General features: G+C 45.4%; 1 long non-coding RNA gene across 2 annotated transcripts in view; it reads left to right on the top strand.

The window, feature by feature from the left end:
* The window catches only part of LOC112546916 (uncharacterized), a 155,552-nt gene that overhangs the window by 19,441 nt on the left and 114,552 nt on the right, over nucleotides 1–21,559 (top strand). The window lies entirely within an intron of this gene.

Raw genomic sequence — 21,559 nt, forward strand, 5'->3', positions numbered from 1 at the left:
ATACTGGAATTTTTTTTTTTTCTGAAAAGCAGATGTGCTCTTTCGCCATCCCTGTAAACCTCGTTCTATGAGGAATAAGGGATGTGTCAAAAGAGCACTTTTTTCCAAAAACTGGCGCCATGTAGACGTACCAAATTTCAGAAAAGCCTCTTTTGAAAATAAATCGGAAAAAGATACGTAATTTTCATTTCTTTTTCTGATTTAACATTGCAGTGTAGACCTAGCCTAAGTGGCCACCACCATCTCTCTGAACCAGCACTGTTGCTAGTCTCTTCCTCAAGGCAGGTAGCCACAATAGGAGTAGATGATGGACACATGCTTGCATAAAGAGTATAATACTAACCACTCAGCCAGAGGATCAGCAAGCCAACTAAAGAGGGAAAACAGACTTTACTCAGCAGGAGGTGAGGAGATGAAAGCCTTGCTGACAGTAGCAGGGGAAAAGAAAGGAAAACAGCTGACCTTTCTGCAGCAGCTCTAGCAGCTGGGCCTGATCATGTGATGAGATGCCCAAAAGCATTCCTGGAAGTGAACCAAGTGGAGGCACCAACAATTGGGGTGGTTTGAGTATTTTCCCTTGGAGGGAGAATGTGAAGAAGCTATAAGCAAAACTTAATATTGAACTGAATCAGTATGAATTTTTGTTCTGACTTTGGAAGCTTCATATGCTGCAAACAGCTGTTAATGGGTTCCTTGGTGATTTACTTTTCTGTCAGATGTCCGCCTGTGAGGCTTACTGTGATTCAGAATTTAAAAGGTCCAGGTGCAATTAAGCACAAAATTGGGATTTAGGCAGATGCAACGATATGATGCAACAACTGTGCAAAATTCTACACTCACATAGTGAGTTAGTTTTGCAATGGGCATATAAAACATCAGGCTTTTCATTGTCCTTGCCTTTACTAGGGGGAGGAGAATAAGCCATGTATGGGCTACTCAAGTCCCAAACAATTTGCAAGACTGTGATTTAAAAAAAAAAGTCAATTCTTTTGTTGATATGTGATGGGGGCCAGAATGGATTATTTCCTCATGTGAGTGGATGCCTGAGTAACAATTGTAAGATGTGAAGCTAAGACAAATCTTTACTAAATTGTTATTTGTCCGTTCCTTTGCTTACAAAAGAAGGCCCTGATGTTCTCAGTGCAAGATTCAGACCTGAATGTTTTACACTTGTTGGGACAAGCTTCTTAATAGGGACACTGCCGTAGATTCAATTTCTTTCCGATTACTTAATGATCACACTTTAAAAAGCTCTTCTGTTTTGAAAGCTATTGCTTGGTAATAATGGTATTTCGCATTTAAGGATATGGAGCATTTCTCAGCCTTGCTGAATCTTTCAAAATAGAAGAAACATTTTAAGTGTCACTACTGTAGTTCAAACATAAATTTAAAATTTATTTCCTACTAGAAGATTTACTTGGCATTGCTCCAGTCCCTAACTCAAATAAGTTTTGTTTTCCTTCATTTGAATTATAGCTCTGGGGTGGGGCTGGGGATAAGAGGTTCAGTAGGCAGGCTTCCCTGGGGAGAGAGGACAACCCCAGTGCTTTCTTACTGCAGCAGCTTGGAGCCAGGTAATAAGCACCTGTCCATGACCACTGAAGCTCCAGCAGGCACAGCCGCGGAAGGGGTGCATGTCCCTGGGCTGGGGGACAGATAGGCTACGTCTATACTGCAGGAATTTGCCGGCAGAAACAATGCAAATGAAGTGCTCATTAGCATTTCTTGTGTTCGTATTTGCATAGTCTCTTCTGATCCTTTTTGCGGCAGAGGTTTTTGCACACAAAAAAGCAGTGTAGATGGGGCCATTTTGCGCAAAAACCCCCTTTTGCGCAAGTTCTCGTATACCTCCTTTTTTGACAGAGCCAAAAAATACCCAGACGTGAACTACTTCGAGACAGACCCAAAAGGGAAAACAACAGAATTCCACTTGTCATTACCTACAGTCCACAACTTAAACCCCTCCAACGCATTTATCCACAATCTATAATCTATCTTGGAAAATGGCCCCTCACTCTCAAAGGCCTTGGAGTTAAGGCCTATTCTCGCTTACAGACAACCCCCCAACCTGAAAAAAAATGTTTTCCAGTAACCATGCTACACAGCTACATCATAAGCATCCAGGAACCCAGCCCTGCAATCAGCCCCAGTGCCAACTCTGACCACATAACTATACTAGCAAATTCATCACTGGACTCAACCACATCAGCCACCAAATCAGAGGCTCATTTAATTGCACATCCAGTAATGTGATATATGCCAGCAGTACCCCACTGCACTATATATTGGACAAACTGGACAGTCCCTATGGAAAAGAATTAAAATGGACACAAATCAGATATCCAAAAAAGAAACATAGAAAAACCTGTTGGGGAGCACTTTAACCTGCCTGGACACTCATTAAGGGATCTCCCAAGTTGCTGTTTTGTTACACACCAATTCCACAAGTCAAATACACAGAGAAGGACTGGAACTCCGCTTCATTCACAAGTTTAATTCACATGCAGATGGTTTAAATCATGATATTGGATGGCTGGGACATTATCAACCAACCAAACAATGAAGGTGCCAATGGTTTTTGATGCCTGTGTAGAATCTATTGTAAGTACTCTTCCTCTCCAAGTGCAAACTAATGGTTCTTATCAGCCTCTTATAATTATCTAGTCTTTAAGGTGCTAATAGACTACCAGTTGTTTTTCAGTTTTTCCTGTTATAAACCGGCTCAGCTTTCCCTTTGAAATTTATCTACCCACTGCCTCTTTTTCCCCCCCCTCTAATTTTTCCTTCTCTCCTTGCCCCTCTCTCCTTCCCCCATTTATTCTTGGTTCTGGACATCCAACACTCCAGTCATCTGCAGAAGTGGGCTGTGCCCACGAAAGCTCATGATACCATCTACATGTTTTGTTAGTCTTTAAAGTGCACAAAGTTGTTATCCAGTTCTCCCAGGGAGCTGTCTTCGAAGCAGCTCTGCAGCTGGGCGAGAATACACACTTCCAGGGTTCTTGGTCTGTAAAAATTTCATCTTCAGAAGGCTTGTGTTCACTTCATCTTACCTACATTTATATCTCTTTGATTTTATTTTTAAAGGACCATTGGAGCTGGAAGGGAGTTCAAGGGTCTTTTAGTTCATTCTCCTGTATCACTGCAAGATTGATTTTCTGTATTCCTGAGCTATTCCCACACACATCCACTCTGAGAAACCTACAGTGCTCTCACACTCTTTTGGTTGAACTCTGGTGTGTGATAGATTCTTTTAATCTTGCCTTCTTTTTCGCTTGGGACAATGTAATAGAATGTGCCAGCAAGTGTGGTACAGTGCACCTGACATTTTTCTACTGTTGATTCTGAGAAAATTAAATCTCCTGTGCATGGAACACAATGTATCAAATTCAAATGAATATGTAATATGGGCTGCAAGCAGTACTTAAGAATTATGGACATTTTTCATTATTCATATTCTCAAACTCTCTTTAGAAACAGACCTACCATTTGTTCCTTTGCATTTCAGTTGAGGGGGTGTCTGTGTCGTGACACTAGCTATTTGGTTAATATTAACATAGTCCAAATGTCAATTAGAAAATGAGAGAACGTTTTCATTATCCTCAGTCTATGAACTACTGTAGCTTATCTCAAATACTCTGCGGTTTCTGTCACTAAGGTGTGACCACACTTCCATAACCAACTAATCATGTTTTAGGAGTGGGATGTGTAAAAATACACAACAATAGACAGATTTTATTATTTTTATAACATGTATTTATTGCCCTTCTTTGTACTGCACACAGTGATAGCTACTATTGTATGATTTCCTGTGGCATTTGAGCACATCACAAACACTGATGACCCAGGAAGCTCTATGTATAGGGAACTTTCTCAGGGGGTTACAGTTAGAGTTTTTTGCATTGCCACAGGGGTCTAATGAAGCCTTGATAGACTTCAGACTCCGACTCAGAATCTTGACTCTACCAGTCACTCAGACTGGTCCCCTCTGCCATTCTCTGCTGTGTGCACTACGTCTGCTTTTTTGCCTCCTTAGCACAGGGCTGTAACTGAGGCAAGGGTGGATAGCTGAAGAGGCAGAAATATGAGGCCAGAGACAACACATGAGGGAAAATGTGGGGATTGTGCCCCCCCCCAATTTTTTGGTTGCACCCCGCACCCAGAGAGTCTAGGTAACCTGCTGAGGTGAATCAGGGGATGGAGGTGGTGCTCCGTCCCCAAAACCCACCTCCTTAGGTGGCTTGTCTCACAGCTGGAAAACTTCTGTGGGGCAGTCACATGATTCTCCAAACCTTTCAATTATGTTCTATCAACAGTTATGTGCCACCCATGAATGGGTTGGGAAAACGACAAGAAAAAACTTGTCAGGAGGCTCACCCAGGCTGTGTCTATACTATACCTCTCTGTCATCAGAGAGATGTAGATTATCATTTTTTGAGGAATACAGGATCTGTCAAAAAAGGGTTTATTTTCGACAGATCCGCATTTAGACTGCCGATTTTTTCGAAAAAGCTCCGTTTTGAAACAAAGCGGCAGCCATGTTTATGCTAATGAAGTGCGGGATATTTAAATCCCTGGTTCATTAGCAATTTCGACGTGCTTGATTTGCATCCCTCTGTCGACAGAGGAATGCAGTCTAGATGTAGCCCCGGGCACTAAAAAGCGAAGTTACAGCTCTGTCTTATCCTTGCTTCTCTCTACAGTGAAGCTTTACAGTTTCTACAGGCTGGTGTGTGTTTGTTCTCTTCAAGCTTTTGATCCCCTGTCTCTAGAACCCTCCTTAGCGCTCTCCTTGATCATTGGAAAACCCCATTTCAACACCTCCTTCCTCTTCTTGACACTGTATTATGGAAGGATTTTGACGTAAGTCCAGTAGCTTGCTTTTCCTGGCCTGTTTGTTAGGACCTGTTTGTTTTTGGTGTCCCTCAGTAACCATTACCAAAATATTGGCTCAAAATGAGCTATTTACATAAATATACTATTTTATGTGAAGAAGTTATCCTTTCTGAGCTGCACATCTTTGACAGATTTGCTGTTTTTATGAACAAAAATAAATCTTTTTGTACTCAGCTTCAGTTCCCTCCCCCCACCTCACCACAAATTTTCCTCTGGCAATTGTAGGGAGGTGAAGTAATGCTGGAGAAATAAATATCTTCTACTAAGCTAGCCCTGTAGAATGTGGGTCTAAAGAATGGAAATATTTCAAATTAAAGTCATCCTCCAGTGCGGTACAATGTATAGAGAACACCTTCACTTTGAAGTTGGCAAGTAAACTGGTTAGTCACAGAGTTGAGATCACTGAACATCTCCCTTTGCTTAGCAAAGATAGAATTTCTCGTGGAATGAGGAGTACAGCTAGTTCGGATTAGGAAGCCTAATCCGAACTAGCTACTCCGTGCCGCGTGTAGCCGCGCGGCACGGGGTTCGAACTGCCGGCATTTAAAAATGGCACCGGCCGGCTTCATGCAAATGAAGCCCGGGAAATTCAAATCCCGGGCTTCATTTGCAAGTGCGGTATGCCTACATTACCCTCCTAGTTCGAATTAGGAGGGTCGTGTAGACATACCCTCAGGTACTCTCATGTTTCCACCAGATTCCCCGCCGAGGGAGTGGCAGACGGTGCTGCTGCTCACAGGGCCCTGGGTTGGGACCCGGTGGAGAAGGGTGGGCCTGGGTCCCCCTACCAGGGCGTTAGCACCAACATAATTGACGCTAGCTAATAGACCGTACTGTCCTGAACCATGAGCTCCTTATTGACTCTAGCCAGTGGGCTGTGCTGCCCTGAACTGAGGGTCCCTTACTGACGGGCCATTAGGCCACATGACCCAGGGAACAAGGTCGTTTGTGGACTTGGGGTTCCCTGGAGACTAGGGTTATTCTAGCTGACTGTAGAGATAGCTGGTTGCCTCGTGGCCAATCAGGCGGCGTCCCACTTGGGAAGAGGTTCCCGCCCGTGACAGGGAATGCATATGTTGCCACAGTGTCACTGTAAAACTGCAGTCCCTCGCTAAATTATCTATGGAGTTAATTTCAAGTCTATTAAACTACAGGCAGTTCCTGACTTACGCGGATCCGACTTATGTCGGATCCGCACTTACAAACGGGGCTTTTCTCGCCCCGGAGCTCACGGGCGGCGGGTCGCCACCCATGTCCTCCGGGGCGAGAAAAGCTTCTTCCGGTCTCCCTGGTCTGCTGGGGGGGTCCAGCAAAGCCGCTGGACCCGTCCAGCAGACCAGGGACACCCGAGCAAAGCTTTGCTGGACCCCCCCCAGCAGACCAGGGGGACAGGAGCAAAGCTGCCCAGGCGGCGGGGGTCCCGCTGCCTGGGCGGCTTTGCTCGGGTGTCCCTGGTCTGCTGGGGGGGTCCAGCGGCTTTGCTGGACCCCCCCAGCAGACCAGGGAGACAGGAGCAAAGCCACACAGGCGGCGGGGTCCCTCTGCCTGTGCGGCTTTGCTCAGGTCTCCCTGGTGTGCTGGGGGGCACTCCCCCCAGCACCCCAGGGAGACAGGAGCAAAGCCGCACGGGCAGCAGGGTCCCTCCGCCTGTGCGGCTTTGCTCGGGTCTCCCTGGTCTGCTGGGGGGGGAAAGGGGCGCAGCTAGTGCGCCCCCCCCCCCCCCCAGCAGACCAGGCTTTTGTTGCAGGACGCCTCGGGTAGAGCAGCTGGGGTGCTGCCGGGTTGGTCCTGTGGGAACCTACCGGGCAGCGCCCCAACTGTTCTGTCCCAGGCTCCAGATTCAGCAGCTGTTGAAACTGATCAGGCTGATTCCAGGAAGCTGGGGGCAGAGCAACTCTGCCTCCAGCTTCCTGTAGTCAGCCCCTGGTCAGTTTCAGTGGCAGCAGCTGAATCTGGAGCCAGTTCCCACTTACATACAAATTCAACTTAAGAACAAACCTATAGTCCCTATCTTGTACGTAACCCAGGGACTGCCTGTACTGAAATATTTTAATGTTTTAATACAGTGGAGTACTTACATTCCTTTAGACAACAACAAAAAAGCCCCAAGTACACTTATCCTGAAAGTTGTTCACAACATCATGAAACTATTTACAACAAGCAACCAGTTAAAAATAAATGTCAGCATGATGAAATGCTTGTATTTTCCTGGCTCTAGATCAGATGTTATTCCCACTGTCTTGCACCAACATGACATCAATATTACATTATCTTGGAGGGACTCTCGATGTTTATAACACACAGGTTGAACCTTTGTTGTTTTTGTTGGCAGGATAGTATATAGAAACAAATGAGTTATGACTGGGAAAAGATATAGCACCAACATGGCAATATGGACCACAGGTTAGCTGTTCACTGGTATAAAAATTTGACGCAGTCCCAAGATAATGTAGATTGTTTTGAAGAAATGAGTGGTGAGATAAGAGAGGAGTCAAAGTAAACTCTGAAATGTTTTTGTAACTGATGTTACTGCTTGTATTTCATTGGCTAAGGAAAAAGCTGTGATGAAAGCCTAGACATTGGAATTAGCAGATTCCTGACTATGCCACAGATTTCATGGGTCACATTGGGATGTCATGTATGACCTGACATTTAGAGAAGTTGAGTGCCAGCAGCTCGCATTTACTTCAATGGGAATTGTGGGTACTTGTTACCTCTGGAAAATCAGTCTGTTTAACCTTTCTGTACCTCAGTTTCCCAATCTGTAAGGAGAAATAATTCTGACCAACCTTGTTTTGTTAAGCTGATGTTTGAGAAAAGTTTTGAGACTATTGAATGAAGGGTACTAGGCAAGTGCCAACTATAATAGAACTAATCAGAGGCTAGAGCTGTGCTCAGAGTTGCTTCTGATCAGCATGTCCTGGCTAATGACACATTTGCAGTGTGACTTCTTTCATGCTGTCGTCAATATTTCTATATTTAATAAAAATTAAGCATTTGGCTGAGAAAATCTACATGAGTGCTTTGATTCTTAAATGCAAAACCCTTAAATAGCACCTGATTTTTCTCTCTCATAGTGTTTCAGCACTTAAGGTCCTCATCAAAAATCACTCCAAAAAGATAGAGGGAAGCTAACTGGAAAAGTGGACACTTTCGAATGTTCATAAAAGGGCACATTTTAGTAACCAAGCAAATTTGCCAATTTCCTATGTTTTGGACTCAGTTCTTGGCCATCTCTGAGTCAGATTGCTTTTTAGTATTCCAGAGCCTCACTCTGTGTAAGAGCTCCTATTGTTAACTGGATAGAGGAACTTAATACATTACACGGAAGCTTATTTTAAAGCTAGCTAAAGTACATGCATTTCAATCTTATCTATTTTTTCCCTAATCAGATACTGTGACAATTTCATTAGCAGAGAGAAATGAAAGTAGGTGGAGGAAATTGTTTTTACTGTTGCTTTTTAATGTAATATACTATTTGTGAATGGAATCTTATTAAATGCACAGGAGAAAATGCACCTAACAGTTCAACCCTTTTTTTTCCAAGGTAAGGAGGAGTACTGTGGGGGAAGGTGTTGAGAAAAGGGGATTAACATTGGATATTTAGAAATAACAACAAAAGTGTTGTTAAAATAGAGATTACAGGTTCTTAGCATCCAACTTTTATATTTAAAGTCATGTTATCAGCCTACGAGGAAAAAAAGGGTTAAACGTTTGGATACAACAACAGTGGGAAATGGAATAGCACAACTTGCATCTGCGAGCTAGAAAGATACGGACAGTTAGTGACCATTTTGTCTTCATGAGAGTCTCCCTGAAACCAGAGCTCTGTGCTCCAGGATTGGGAAAGGATTGGGAAGGATTGGGGCTGGGGCTAGGCAGCCCTCAGCACGACCTAGAGTGGCGACTGGTGATAGGGGATGGAAGAGAGGCACTGGCCTCACCTCTCCTCACTCCCTTACTCTGCCCTGACCAGCCCTTGCTCCTCCTCACCTCTTCCCAGCACTTCCCGGAGCAAGGTGGGAGCAGCACCATGCTGGCTGGAGCTGTCTGCCTGCATCTACCCCACTGCCACTGCCAGTGAGCGGTGGCGGGGGGGAAGGGGCTACGGTTTGGCACAGACTCCTGCTGCTGGTGCTGGCCCTCCTGCTGACTGCTGTCCAGCCTCTCTTGCTTTGAGGTGCATGTGGCCCCGTGTGCACCCCCACGTGTTGACGTGTTGCCCCTGCCCGGAGAGCACCACGCTTCCCCCAGGCAGCCCTCAGCATGGCGCTCCAGCAGTCATTTAAAGAGCAGGGCTCTGGCCACAGACATTGCTGCAGTAATGGCGGTCAGGAACTCCGGGCCCTTTTGTAGCACCGTCCCCTTTGTCTGCTCCTGCTCCTGTGTGCAGGCCTGCTTTCAGGAGAGGGCCGTAAGTACAGGAGTACCTATCTCGACTCCTGCTCCTGCATTAGAATGACTGAAAGTATCTCTAGTCATGATTGCAGAGCAAGCCGACATACTTGAGCTAGAGCAGTGCAGCCACGGACGGTAAAGCTGTGGTAGTAAAGCCGAGCTAAAGGGCAGGCTAACCCTGCAGCATTCTGGTGGGTTTGTATAGTCAATGCTGCTGTGGCTTTGCTGGTCTGGGACCTAGGCTAGCTACATAAAAGCTACTTGGGTACGTCACACTGAAGTCACACATTGTAATTGTGGTCTAGACAGATCCTATGTTCCTTTTGCCTCTGTAACTGGCCCAGTGGAGAGGCAAAGTTATGAGCGCTCTCTTGGTGTGGACGTGAACATCAGGAAAGAATTATTCCTGTGCGTATTTGTGGTGGTGTGGGCTTCGAGATTGATATCTGCCATGCTAACATCAGCTTTAGGACAACAGCAGGTGTGTTCTGTGTGTGCAGGGCACCCGAAAGATCAACACAGTGGTAATCTTGTAGGAAGTCATGTAAAAATAGACAAACATAAACATGCAAGTAAATTAGATTTGGGCAGGAAGTGGGGTGATGGTCAACACAGTTACTCTTTAGGCCTTCTCTATAAACAAAAGTTGTAGTGCTTTCACTATAACAATAGTCTACAAACCTCCGAGTGTTGGTGCAGATACATTTCTGTAAAAACACGTCTCCTGGCATAATTTATGCGTATTCTGAAAGGGGAATAAGCACATTTATGTTAGTTAAACTGCACCCACATTATGATTATACCGCTATCATTTTATTGGTTTTTAAAAAGTCACTCCTGGGTCCTAACCAAGATAGTTACACTAGAAGAAAAACTGCACATAGACAGGCCTTAAATTCACTAGCAGAAACAATGAAAGGCTAGTATCAGTGAGGTACAAAACGAAACACAGAACAAAACCAATCCTGCATCTTATAGAATTTGGATATGGTTTGTGTGGTTTCGCTGCTTTCTTTATTTAAGCATTTCCCTTTGCTCCTGTTTAAAAGAAGTGTATTATAAGTAACCAGCGATCACATTACACTACAGAGCTAATTCATAGAAAATAGAATGCTTCCAATTGCATAACAGTATTCAGTAGCTTAAAAGTGCTGAGTGTTAAAAATAGTGACAACCTGAGATGCTTACTAACACAGAGAGGGAATTTAAGTGAACTAGCAGTACTAATAATAGTGCTTTATATTTATGAGAGTGGATTGAGATTTGTATTTATTTTTTTTAAATGAAAAATGCCTTTTTTGACTCCAAAATCAACATTTTTAGTTTTCCCAATTTTACTTTTGGTTGAAAATTTCTGATTTTCCTTTCTCCCCACTGAACAACCAGAAAAATTCAGGTTTGTTTTCAGTAGAAATTTGAGATTTGATTTTCAAAAACTGAATTTTTTATTAACCCTGCTTCCTCTCCTCCCCCCAATTTAAACAAAATCTGTGTTTTGTTTTTGGAAAGCCAAATAAACTGTTATGGGAATTTATTAAAATGTTTTGTTAAAAATGTCTTGAAAAAATATTGGCACTTTTAAACAGCTGTAATAATTTATATAGACATTTTTATTTGAACTTTATATTTTCAAACCATATGCAGCTACCTCTGGGATTAAATGTAGCAGCTCTTTAACAATACTGAGTAACATTACCCAAAAGTTTAGTATGGGTAGTGAAGATTATACTCAGTTATGGACCTTGCATGCCAAGTACAGGCCCGGCTTTTGGGCAAGGTGAGCGAGGCAGTTGCCTTGGGCCTCATGCTGCCCAGTTCCCGGCCTGTTGTGGGTAGAAAACCAGAAGACCATTGTATTTCGAGCAGGGCCAGCTCTAGGTTTTTTACCGCCCCGAGCAAAAACTTTTTTGGCCGCCCCTCCCCCCCTTGTCCCACTGCTGCAGGACAGGCACTGAGGAGCAAAGCGCCCCTTTCACCTTGCGGCTCTTTGACTCCCACCTCGCCCTCCAGCCAAACCCAGCCTACATCCTGTCTCCCCTCCACACACATCGCTGTCCACACACATCCCGCCCCGCCCCCCCCAACCATTAAACCTAGTTTCCACCTTCTCTCCCCTCCCAGGCAAACCCGACCCCTCAGTGACCAGACCCAGTCTGCCTTCCCTTCTGTCCCCCACCTAATCCACCCTGTGCCCTCTCTTCCCTCCCAGCCAAACCCGATCTCCCCTCCGACCGGACCCAGCCGCTCCCCTCTCCTACCTTCCCGCACTGACCGAACTCCATCTCTTTTCCCTCTCCCCGCCAAGCCCTCCTGTCCCTTCCCCACCGCATGTGCGGAAACATCGGCGCGCCCTGGGGGAGGGGTGAAAGTGGCACGAGTCCACCTGGGGATGCGCGCGGACACAGCCGGGAAACGTAATGGGCAAGGCCAGGGACACCTCTCCTCCTCCCCTCCCCACCCAAATCTCTGAGCCGGGGCAGGTGAGTTCCCCTCCAGTGGCTCCTCGGCGCCAGACCAACCAGATCGGGCTGCAAAGTAGCTCTCCCCTCCCCCCAGCCTAGGCGCCTCTGCTTGAATCATCCTGGCCCGGGCAGGGCCTTCTTTCTGCCTGGACCCACTAAGGCTGCAGCTCTCCCCTCCTCCGCGACCAGCAGTGAGGTAGAGAAAAGGGGGAGAGTTGCCCCCCATTTGCCAATGTGTGCCATTCCCCCCCCCCCCCACACACACACACTCCTGCAAACTCCTTGGCCAAGGGTGCCTGCTCCGGCCGGAGGGGTCACCAGTAAGTGCAAGGCAGGCAGAGAGATGACCACAGGCATCTGGCTTGCAGCGTGGTCCATGGATGGAGTGACCCAGGCTGCCCCTTGCCCGGCCCCGGATCGCTCTGTGCAGCCTGTCCCGCACAGCCCGGGGAGAGCGGCTCGCCCACCAGGGCCATAGCGCTCTGGTGTCGCTGCTGTTCTCAAAGCCCATGGTGCGCCCCCCCTACATGGCAGGCGGCACTGGCTGGTGCCAGTCAGATGAGCGTGAACGATTCCCGGGTGCCAGAGTCTGGTTCATGGGAGGGTCCCTCAGGCATTTCCCGCCCCACGGCTGCTGGGTGCTGGGCAGCGGCAGTTATGCCGGGAAGGAGACTGGAGCAGCGCGTAGCCAGTGCTCCTGTCGGGGCTGCTCCGCCCTTCCCCACCCTGCCACAACGCCCTCTCGCGCTAACTAGAGGGTGCACTTTTCTCCCCAGTGCTGAGGGAAAGCAGCGAGGCAGCCCCAGAACCGTTATGTCATGGCCCCTCAACCATCACTACGGGGCTGCGAGCGTGACTTGCCCCACAAACCCCGCCTGCGGCCGCCCGCCACCCCACACATTGCCTTGGGCAGCCACAGGCAGGCCCGCGTCGGGCGGAAAGAGTCAGGAGTTCAGGAGTTCTCCGGCCAGTGTCTCTCAGGGGCAGCCGGAATGCAGCCCCTGGCAATGTGCCGCCCCAAGCACGTGCTTGGTTTGCTGGTGCCTAGAGCCGGCCCTGATTTCGAGGAGTTAGTGAATCTTCCCAGTTCTCATGTCTACAAACGGAAAACAGGCTTTGGCCTGCTGGTAGCAAGGAAAATTTCCAGCTAGCTAGCTTGTTAGAGAGATAGGCCATGCCCAGTGTGGTTGAGCTCACCCCATAGTTTGGATAAACTTTGGGATAAACAAGCCTGTCTGTGGGAATCTTCTCACAAGGGCAGGTGTTTGGTTTTTTGGATTTTTCCTCTGCACATAGTTAGTTGCTGCTTGTAGAATTTTGTGTACAGGCTTTATATCATTTACTGTTGCCAACGCCCTTTGGACTTCCCAAAGGACCTGGAACTGTACAGAGGTGCCTTTCTGACCTGGCCCAGGAGTCCTTGCTGAGTTGGAGTCCCCAGCAAGCCAAAGGGATGTTGTCAGCTTTCTCTTGCCTTTTCTTTTTATATCTAATAAACCTGGCATTTATTCACACAAAGGGTTGCCAGAGGCATGTAGATTAGGCTACCAGACATTGGAAAATGAAGCGGCGATTTAAATAATCGCCGCTTCATTTAAATTTACATGGCTGCCGTGCTGAGCCGACAAACAGCTGATCAGCTGTTTGTCGGCTCAGCGCGATAGTCTGGATGCGCGGGTGGCGACATCAAAGGTATTTGTCGACCACCCAGATATACCTCATCCCAGGAGGCATACCTGGGTGGTCGACAAATACCTTTGATGTTGACACCCGCGCGTCCAGACTATCGTGCTGAGCCGACAAACAGCTGATGAGCTGTTTGTCGGCTCAGCGCGGCAGCCATGTAAATCTAAATGAAGCAGCGATTATTTAAATCGCCGCTTCATTTTCCTATGTCTGGTATCCTAATCTACATGCCTCTGTCGCCAAAGGCATGTAGTCTAGATGTACCCTAAGCGATTTGTGTCTTCTTGGTTACTCTCTGAACCTGAGAGCAGAGTCTGGCTGGCCCAGCCTCTGAAGTAAGATATGGCCCTGCCCACCTGGCCCCGCACTCATTGCCCTGACTGGGAGTCGTGTTGCCGTGCGGCTCAGCCATGCTGCCTTGGGTCCCACAAACTCTTTGGCCAGGCCTGGCCTGGTATAAGCACTTTCTGAATTAGATTAGACATGCAACTAAGCTATAAGACTAGGAAAATCTGGGGAATCCCCTATATAAGGTGTGCATATAACTCAACTGTGTTAATTTATAAATCTCAGAGGGATATCCGTGTTAGTCTGTAGCACCTTAGGGTATGTCTACACTTGCACCCTAATTCGAACTAGGGATGCAAATGCAGGCATTCAAAATAGTCAACGAAGGGGGGATTTAAATATCCCAAACTTCATTAGCATGATCTCGCCGGCGCATTACTCCGAATGCCAGCTGGTTTGAAAGTGAAAGTGCACACCGGGACGCATTAGTTCGAACCAAACACCTTGGTTCAAACTAACGTTACTCCTCATTTGCTACAGGACTACTCATTATGTTAATTTATCTTATTTTGGAACATCTAAGAAGAATAAATAATGTGGGACATTTATAATACTCTAGCAAGTAGCTGCTAGTAGAATAAATCAGACAATCAAGAACAAGCCGGAAGTATCAATGAGACACATTCAGGATTGTTAATTCTTACAATCATGTCAAGTTATTCACCTCTTGTCAAGCCAAATGGATCTCCTTCTGGGGACAGCCTGTCTTTCTGCTGACATCTGAAGTGTATGGCAGTATCGCTCCATTTCAGAATGAAATAAAGGCACAGTAAATTTAGTGAGGCATCAGAAAGATGTTGCCTCTGTGTGTCAATTGTCAGCAGTAGTGTCTGCTCAAGTGCTTGCAACCAAAAAGGTGAAAGCTTAAAGAGAGCTGAAAGCTGAGAATATCAGTAATAGCCCCCTTCTTCACACTGTTTCACAGTAGAATGCTGGGCATCAGAAGTAATCTGAGGGTGAATCTTGGTCCCTTTACAAACTCAAGGCTGAGTCCTTGAACTGATGTCTTCATTTAACATCAAGAGGCCTTTGGTGAAGAGCTCTAATAGGTTTAATCGATTATTAATATTGAACAATTTTAGTAGGTCTTTAGACGCAGGTGGGATAACTGGACTCTTGAGTGGAGTGAGGAAGATAGAGAGAACACACTTGATATCTGTGTTGGGAAAATACTAAAGAAGGGGTGAGTAGCAGCATTAGGGGATTGGGCAAATTATTCCAGAAGTTTGCACTCTCATAACCAGGATACTGGTTAATGTGGATAATGTGTCTCTTTTTGACTATCACCTCACGTTCAGATCTCACAAGATAACAGGATCTGGCCACATGAATTATATGGTTGGTAAATTGGTGAGAGGTCCAGTGCAGGTCCCTTGGAAAGCCACATGCTGCACTTCAGAGGATCTACAAGTTGACCATTAATGCCATGAAGCAACTGCCTCATGGCTTTGAACACAGACATCTCTTCCTTATTTAAGAATAGATTTGAGTGTGAGTGAGATACACATTCTAAGTGAGTTAGCAACACAAAATCTATGCTTCCCAAGAAGCACTACCAAAAAAAGGTGAAAGGAATGAATTTACTCAAATTTACTCAAATTACCTGTTAATGTAACTTGTGAAAAGATTTCAGTAAGTTCTTCCAACAAATTCTCTTTTAAAGAAGCTTTACAATAAAGGAAGACACTAGTACAAGTTGAACCTCTATTCTGATACCTTGGGGACCTGACCAGTGCCAAACCAGAGAATTTGCCGAATCATGGGAGGTCAATTCTGTCTAGCAGCATTACCAACACTTCCCCTGCTTACTGAGCTCTTAGAAGACATTTAGGGGTAAATTAGAGCTAAATAACAGCACAGAACACTGAGACGCAGGACTGTTGGCTGTAAACAAATTTTATCAGACTGCAGGAAACTTGGCCACACCCATGATAAGTGGACATCCGGCTAACTAAAATCATGCCGGACCATGGATGTTGCCAGACCAGAGAGTGTCGGACTAGGTTCAACCTGTATACTGGTTTAATATATGTTATTAACTATAAGCCTATATCCAAGTTCTTAGCATTACTTATAGTCTGAAGTCCGGTAACTGCTTGGATTTGAGTCCCCAGTGGAATTCAGAAAATGCAATCTATGCTATATTAATATAGTAGATACCATTTTATTTGGAAAGATGTCACTTTATCACATTATAAGCAAGTGAGGCATGTTAATGATAAGGAGTTACATTTATATAGTGTTCTTCACATAGAAGGATACCCAAACTCATCACAAATTATGTGTATCTACAATATATGCATCATTTCACTCACAGCGGTTGGAATGTGACAACAATTTAACACCGTCCAGCAGTGCTACTTAGGGCTGGGGTTGGGAAGATTTTTTGGAATTTTGTCATGACACTTGGTCTAGTAGAGTCAAGTAATGGGATCTCTCTCTACTAAGCACCTTCAGGGTGCGTCTACACTGCAGCATTTTTCCAGAAAAATGGCTATTTTTCCGGAAAAACATTACTTGCATCCTCACTGCAACAGAGGGGGTTTTCTGATGGCGGTAAACCTCATTCTATGAGGAAGAAGCCTTTTTCCGAAAAAGCTTTTTCAGAAAAATGTGTGTGTGGACACAGAAGAGTGAGTTCTTTCGAAAGAAGAGGCCTCCAAGAAATAACACAGGTGCCCTGGTGGCCACTCCGTCCACACTAATCACAATTTAAATGTGAGATAGCGTCCAAATAACGTGGATGCTGTCTTCCAAAGAAACACATCGCTTTTTCATTGTGCTTTTGCTGTGTGGACACTCTCTTTCTAAATAAGCTTTTCTGAAAGCTCTCGTCCGGAAAAGCTTCTTCTGAAAGAAGCTTTCAGTCTAGATGTAGCCTCAGAAAGGTCTTTGGTTTTACAAAAAACTCTTGAGATTCCTAAACATAGTCCATCCTTTTGGAAGTTAGTTGGCTCTCCACTTTAGCTCACTAGTTACTGCATTTTATAAACCTTTATATGCTTAGGGCTTGTTCAAGTTCTGATTAAGCATAAAGTCAAACTGGCTTCTGTGGGAATGACAGCTCAGCTGTGAGTGAAGAGGTAAGTGAAAATGAGGTAGTGATTTCACATGACAAGAGCATTTCAAACAAACAAACAAAAAAGCACATGAGGTTACACAATAGGAAATCTTGAACTTTTGGTGATCCCTGCCAATGGCACTTTGACAAGGGTAAGTTCTGAGGCTACCCGAATGCTCTGTTTTGGAAACCTGATTCTAATGTCCACTGCCTGTGTACTATTCTCAGACGAAAATTAAAAGTGCTTAATTATGTTTCCAGGGTACCTTAGCCAATGAACTAAAATGCCTCCTAGAGCTGCTGAGATTTTAGAACCTGGAAATTCTGTGTATTGGTATCAAGTATCAGAGGGGTAGCTGTGTTAGTCTGAATCTGCAAAAGTGACGAGGAGTCCTGTGGCACCTTATAGACTAACTGAAGTGTAGGAGCATAAGCTTTCGTGGGCAAAGACCCACTTCGTCAGATGCATCTGACGAAGTGGGTCTTTGCCCACGAAAGCTTATGCTCCTACACTTCAGTTAGTCTATAAGGTGCCACAGGACTCCTCGTCGCTTTTGTGTATTGGTAATTACACAAACAATATAAGTGCATGCAATATTAAACCACAAATGAAAAACAGATAAAACTAGGAGGGTTTGCAATGTAATTGCAGAGTCATCCTGGGAAGCGAAAAGGAAAGTGGACATATATCAACTTTGATGATTATTATACCTTTAGACTGCAATCTGCAACTATCATGGCAAGAGCCATGATGTCCTGAAATAGCTGCTTAGCCTCACCTGTTAGGTTATATAATAGCATTGCAATCCTCCTCCCCTTCCCCCCACATACTTCTTGTAAACCAAATCTTGGCTAGGAATATGAAATCAAGTTGCCAAAAGGAGGACCTGACATCCAGCTACCTTACTTGTGGCCTTATCTGCTAATAATCTATAAAGAATTTCCTCCTGTTAAAGAACAACTATGCTAATCACTACTATCTGCAGTAATTGCAAAGGAGAAGAAATCACTACAAGAGATCTATGTCTCTTAACCTATAATTAACAATTAAAACAGAAAGGTGCCCATCTTGACACTGATGTAGATTAGTGCGGCTCAGTGTTTGAGGATAAAGCAAAAAGGCTGGACCTTGTGAAGTCGCTTTAATGTAAGTTCTATTAGTTGTCCTTTTAGCTTCAGCTTGGCTTGAGTTGGAAAGGGGACATGGGAGGTATTTGCATTAAGGGTGCCTTTTCAGGAGTGCTAGGATGGCAGGAGCCGTGTGTACTGGGGCACTGCTTGCTTTTCTTCCCGTTCTCCTATCAAGAGGGAGAGGAAACTACACAGATTTTGTGAATTATTCTTCTGCTCCTGCCCTCGCCAGCCAGAAGTGCAAGGCATTCACAAGAGCCGTGTACTTTCTCCTCGCTCTCTGATAGTCAGGGGAACGGGAAGAAAAGCAAGCACGGTCCCAGTGTGCACAGCTGCTCTCCTAAAATGGCACCTTTGATTTGTTTACATGGTTTTGGTTCCAGCCCATCTCTGCTCTTGGCAGGATTCCTTCATTCTTCTGGTGGAAGAGTGAGGGGTGGTTAAACCTCAGAAGGTTGGAAGAGTTGGTTCGGATGTAATTGGTCAGAGAATTTCCAAAACTTTGACATTTTGATGAAAAAATGTACAAGTCTCTCCTTCGCTCTGCTGCAATGCCTGTCTAGCACTGGACAGAGGCTAGGGCTTGTGCACTGTATCCACTGCTTATTCGGTGATCAGTATTGTCTCAGTGTTGCCTTGGGCTCTCTCCATCGGTTTGCTGTATCTGTCTCCTAGGCTACGTCTACACTGCAGTGCTATTTGGGGATACCAGAGGTATCCCAAAATAGCTATCCTGTGTCTTAACAGCAAGCCCATTATTTCGAAATATAATGGGCTGGCTATTCCAATGTCCCAGTAAACCTCATTCCACGAGGAGAAAAGGACATTTCGGAAGACACCCCCAAATTATGAAATAAGCTATTTTGAAATAAGATTGAAATAAGATACGCAATTTGCATAGCTCAAATTTCATATCGTATTTCAAACTACAGTGCAGTATAAATGCACCCCTGGATAGTAAGTTCTTTTGAGTAGGGACCATCTTTGTGTTATGTGTGTACAAAGCAGAGTATAATGCTATTAATAAAAGACAATCTTGAATTGTGTTTTATTTTTGACCAGCTCTTCCTGGATGTGTCTGATGTTGCGTGTGGCAGTTTATCAGAACCACGCGGCTCTGTGATATTCAGCATGGGGAAATACATAGGACAACTCAGAGTTAGGTGCTTTGTTCTGTTCTACATAGGTTCTTATGTTAGGCTTATCACCATAGTAACTGAGTACCTCTCAGTCATGCATTAAGCCAAATGACTACTCATCTGTCACATGGTGTTTGTTCTCATCCTCTGTCCATAGGATGGAGAGGAGTGTCGTGTTTTAGTGGTGTTTTTAAAATTTAGGTATTTGGGTATGGCTAGATTACAGGTTTTTCCGATTCTTTTGTCGAAAGAGGCTTTTCCGACATTTGGCCCATCTAGACTGGGCCAAATGTCAGAAAAAACCCTCTTTCGGAAGCCCCCTTATTCCTCGTGGAGCGAGGAATACAAGGGTTTTCAAAAGAGCACGTTTGCTCTTCCGCAAAAAAAAAAAAAAAAAGCAGAAGAGCAAACGCATTCCCTGGATGCTGAACAGTTTTTCTGGGATTTCCTGGAAAAACTGTAGTCTAGATGTACCTTATAACTTCACATAGTAACAGATACGCTGTTTTCACTAGAGAAGGCAAGCTCAGAGAAAAGCACCTTGCACTTGGAGGGGAAACTGTGAGGTTCTTAGTACCTCAGGGAGTTCATTCTACAGTCTTAGGCCGCTTTCCTCTCAGAGAAGGTTCTGTCTCCCATAAAGACAAGTTTTACTCTGATACTTGAGAGCTCTGGAGAAGCAGAGTAGTTGGCTGCAGTCTTTGTCCTGCAACTTAAGATGGTCTTTTAACTATGCTGGGCCCAGGCTCTAGAGCACTTTGAAGATAAGGATTGCAACTTTAAACTTGACAGGAAATTCAATGGAGAGCCAGTGCAGAGAGAGAGGAGGACAGGTGCGATATGTTCATGGTAGCCTGCATTGCTGAGGAGACACAGTACAGAATTCTGTACTAGTTGGAGTTTTCTAGGTGCTGAAGGCTTAATACCCACATATATTGCATTGCCATAATTCAGCCCAGAGGTGATGGAGGCATGACTAACTAGGCCAGGTTTTCCTCTGTCAGTATGGGACAGAGTATTCTAGCCAACCAACAACGCAGAAAGCCTACTCACTGCCATTGTGACATTAGAGCTCAGCATCAGTGAGGAATCCAAGAGTACTCCGACAGAATTGACTAGATGTGGATGTGCGCGTTGGACTAGACTATAGGCCGCAAACCCCTGAAAATAGTTTCCTCTCTCCTTCAGCATCACCTCTGTCTTCCTCAGGTTCAGGTTCAGCTTCAGTCAGCTGTTCATTCATGAGCTGTTCTCATCCAAGTACTAAACCATCTTGACAGTAATGGTGAGGACGTAGAACAGTAAAGCTGTTTAGTATCTGCATATTGCCACTTGAGACCATGTCATCTGAACAGTTGTCTAATGGTTACATGTAGATATTGAAAAGGACCAGAGGGGAAAAAAATGAATCTTGTGGGACCCCACAAGTTAGGCATCTAGTGGTGGAGGTGCCCATCACTGTTCTTTGGGAGTGTGGTTCCAGGAAGGACTTAGCCCATTTTAGTGCACTACCTTGGCCCCCTGCCAACTCTCTCAGGCAATAGAGAAGAATTTCCTGGTCAATAATATCCATCAGGATAAAAATGAATATCTGTTCTCTAGTCATTGACAAAATGTGATCATCTAAGTCAGTGGCACTAAAATAGTTATGATTCCGTGTCCTGGTCAGAGTCTATGCTGGGCTGAATGTAGCTTTATTTTGATGAGCCTATATTTGGCCTTTTGCTAGCTTCTCCGCAAGCTTACATGGGAGTGGGAGGTTTGATGCTGGATGGTACTTGGCTAGGACTGAAATAACCAGTGTGGGCTTCTGCATTTTTGTTTGAAAGAAGAAAAGACAATTCCTTCTCCGAGTCATTGGTTTCAGTCAGGAGTGGCACCAGTTGTCCATGAATCTCTTTCACAGGGAAGAGCACAAACTGACTTTGTAAGTCAAATCCCACTACAATTCACTGGGACGTGAGCATCTAATTGCCTGAGGTGCCTTTGAAAATCTCAGCCTAAGTAGCTACAGTATACAGGCAGTCCCCGGGTTACGTACAAGATAGGGACTGTAGGTTTGTTCTTAAGTTGAATCTGTATGTAAGTCGGAACTGGCGTCAGCCGCTGCTGAAACTGATCGGTTTCAACCGCGGCTGAATCAACTTAAGAAACCCAGGTGTCCCCAAATCAGCTGCTGCTGAAACTGATCAGCGGCTGATTCCAGGAAGCCTGGGGCAGAGCAACTCTGCCTCGGGCTTCCTGTAGTCAGCCGCTGGTCAGTTTCAGCAGCGGCTGACTTGGGGACGCCTGGGGCAGAGCAGCTGGGGTGCTGCTGGGTTGCTCCAGTAGCGCGGCTCCTCGGCGCTACTGGAGCAACCCAGCAGCACCCCAACTGCTCTGTCCCAGGCGTCCTGATTCAGCCGCTGCTGAAACTGACCAGCAGCGGCTGAATCAGG

Source organism: Pelodiscus sinensis, chromosome 9 (assembly GCF_049634645.1).
Source record: "Pelodiscus sinensis isolate JC-2024 chromosome 9, ASM4963464v1, whole genome shotgun sequence".
In the NCBI taxonomy this organism is placed as follows: domain Eukaryota; kingdom Metazoa; phylum Chordata; order Testudines; family Trionychidae; genus Pelodiscus; species Pelodiscus sinensis.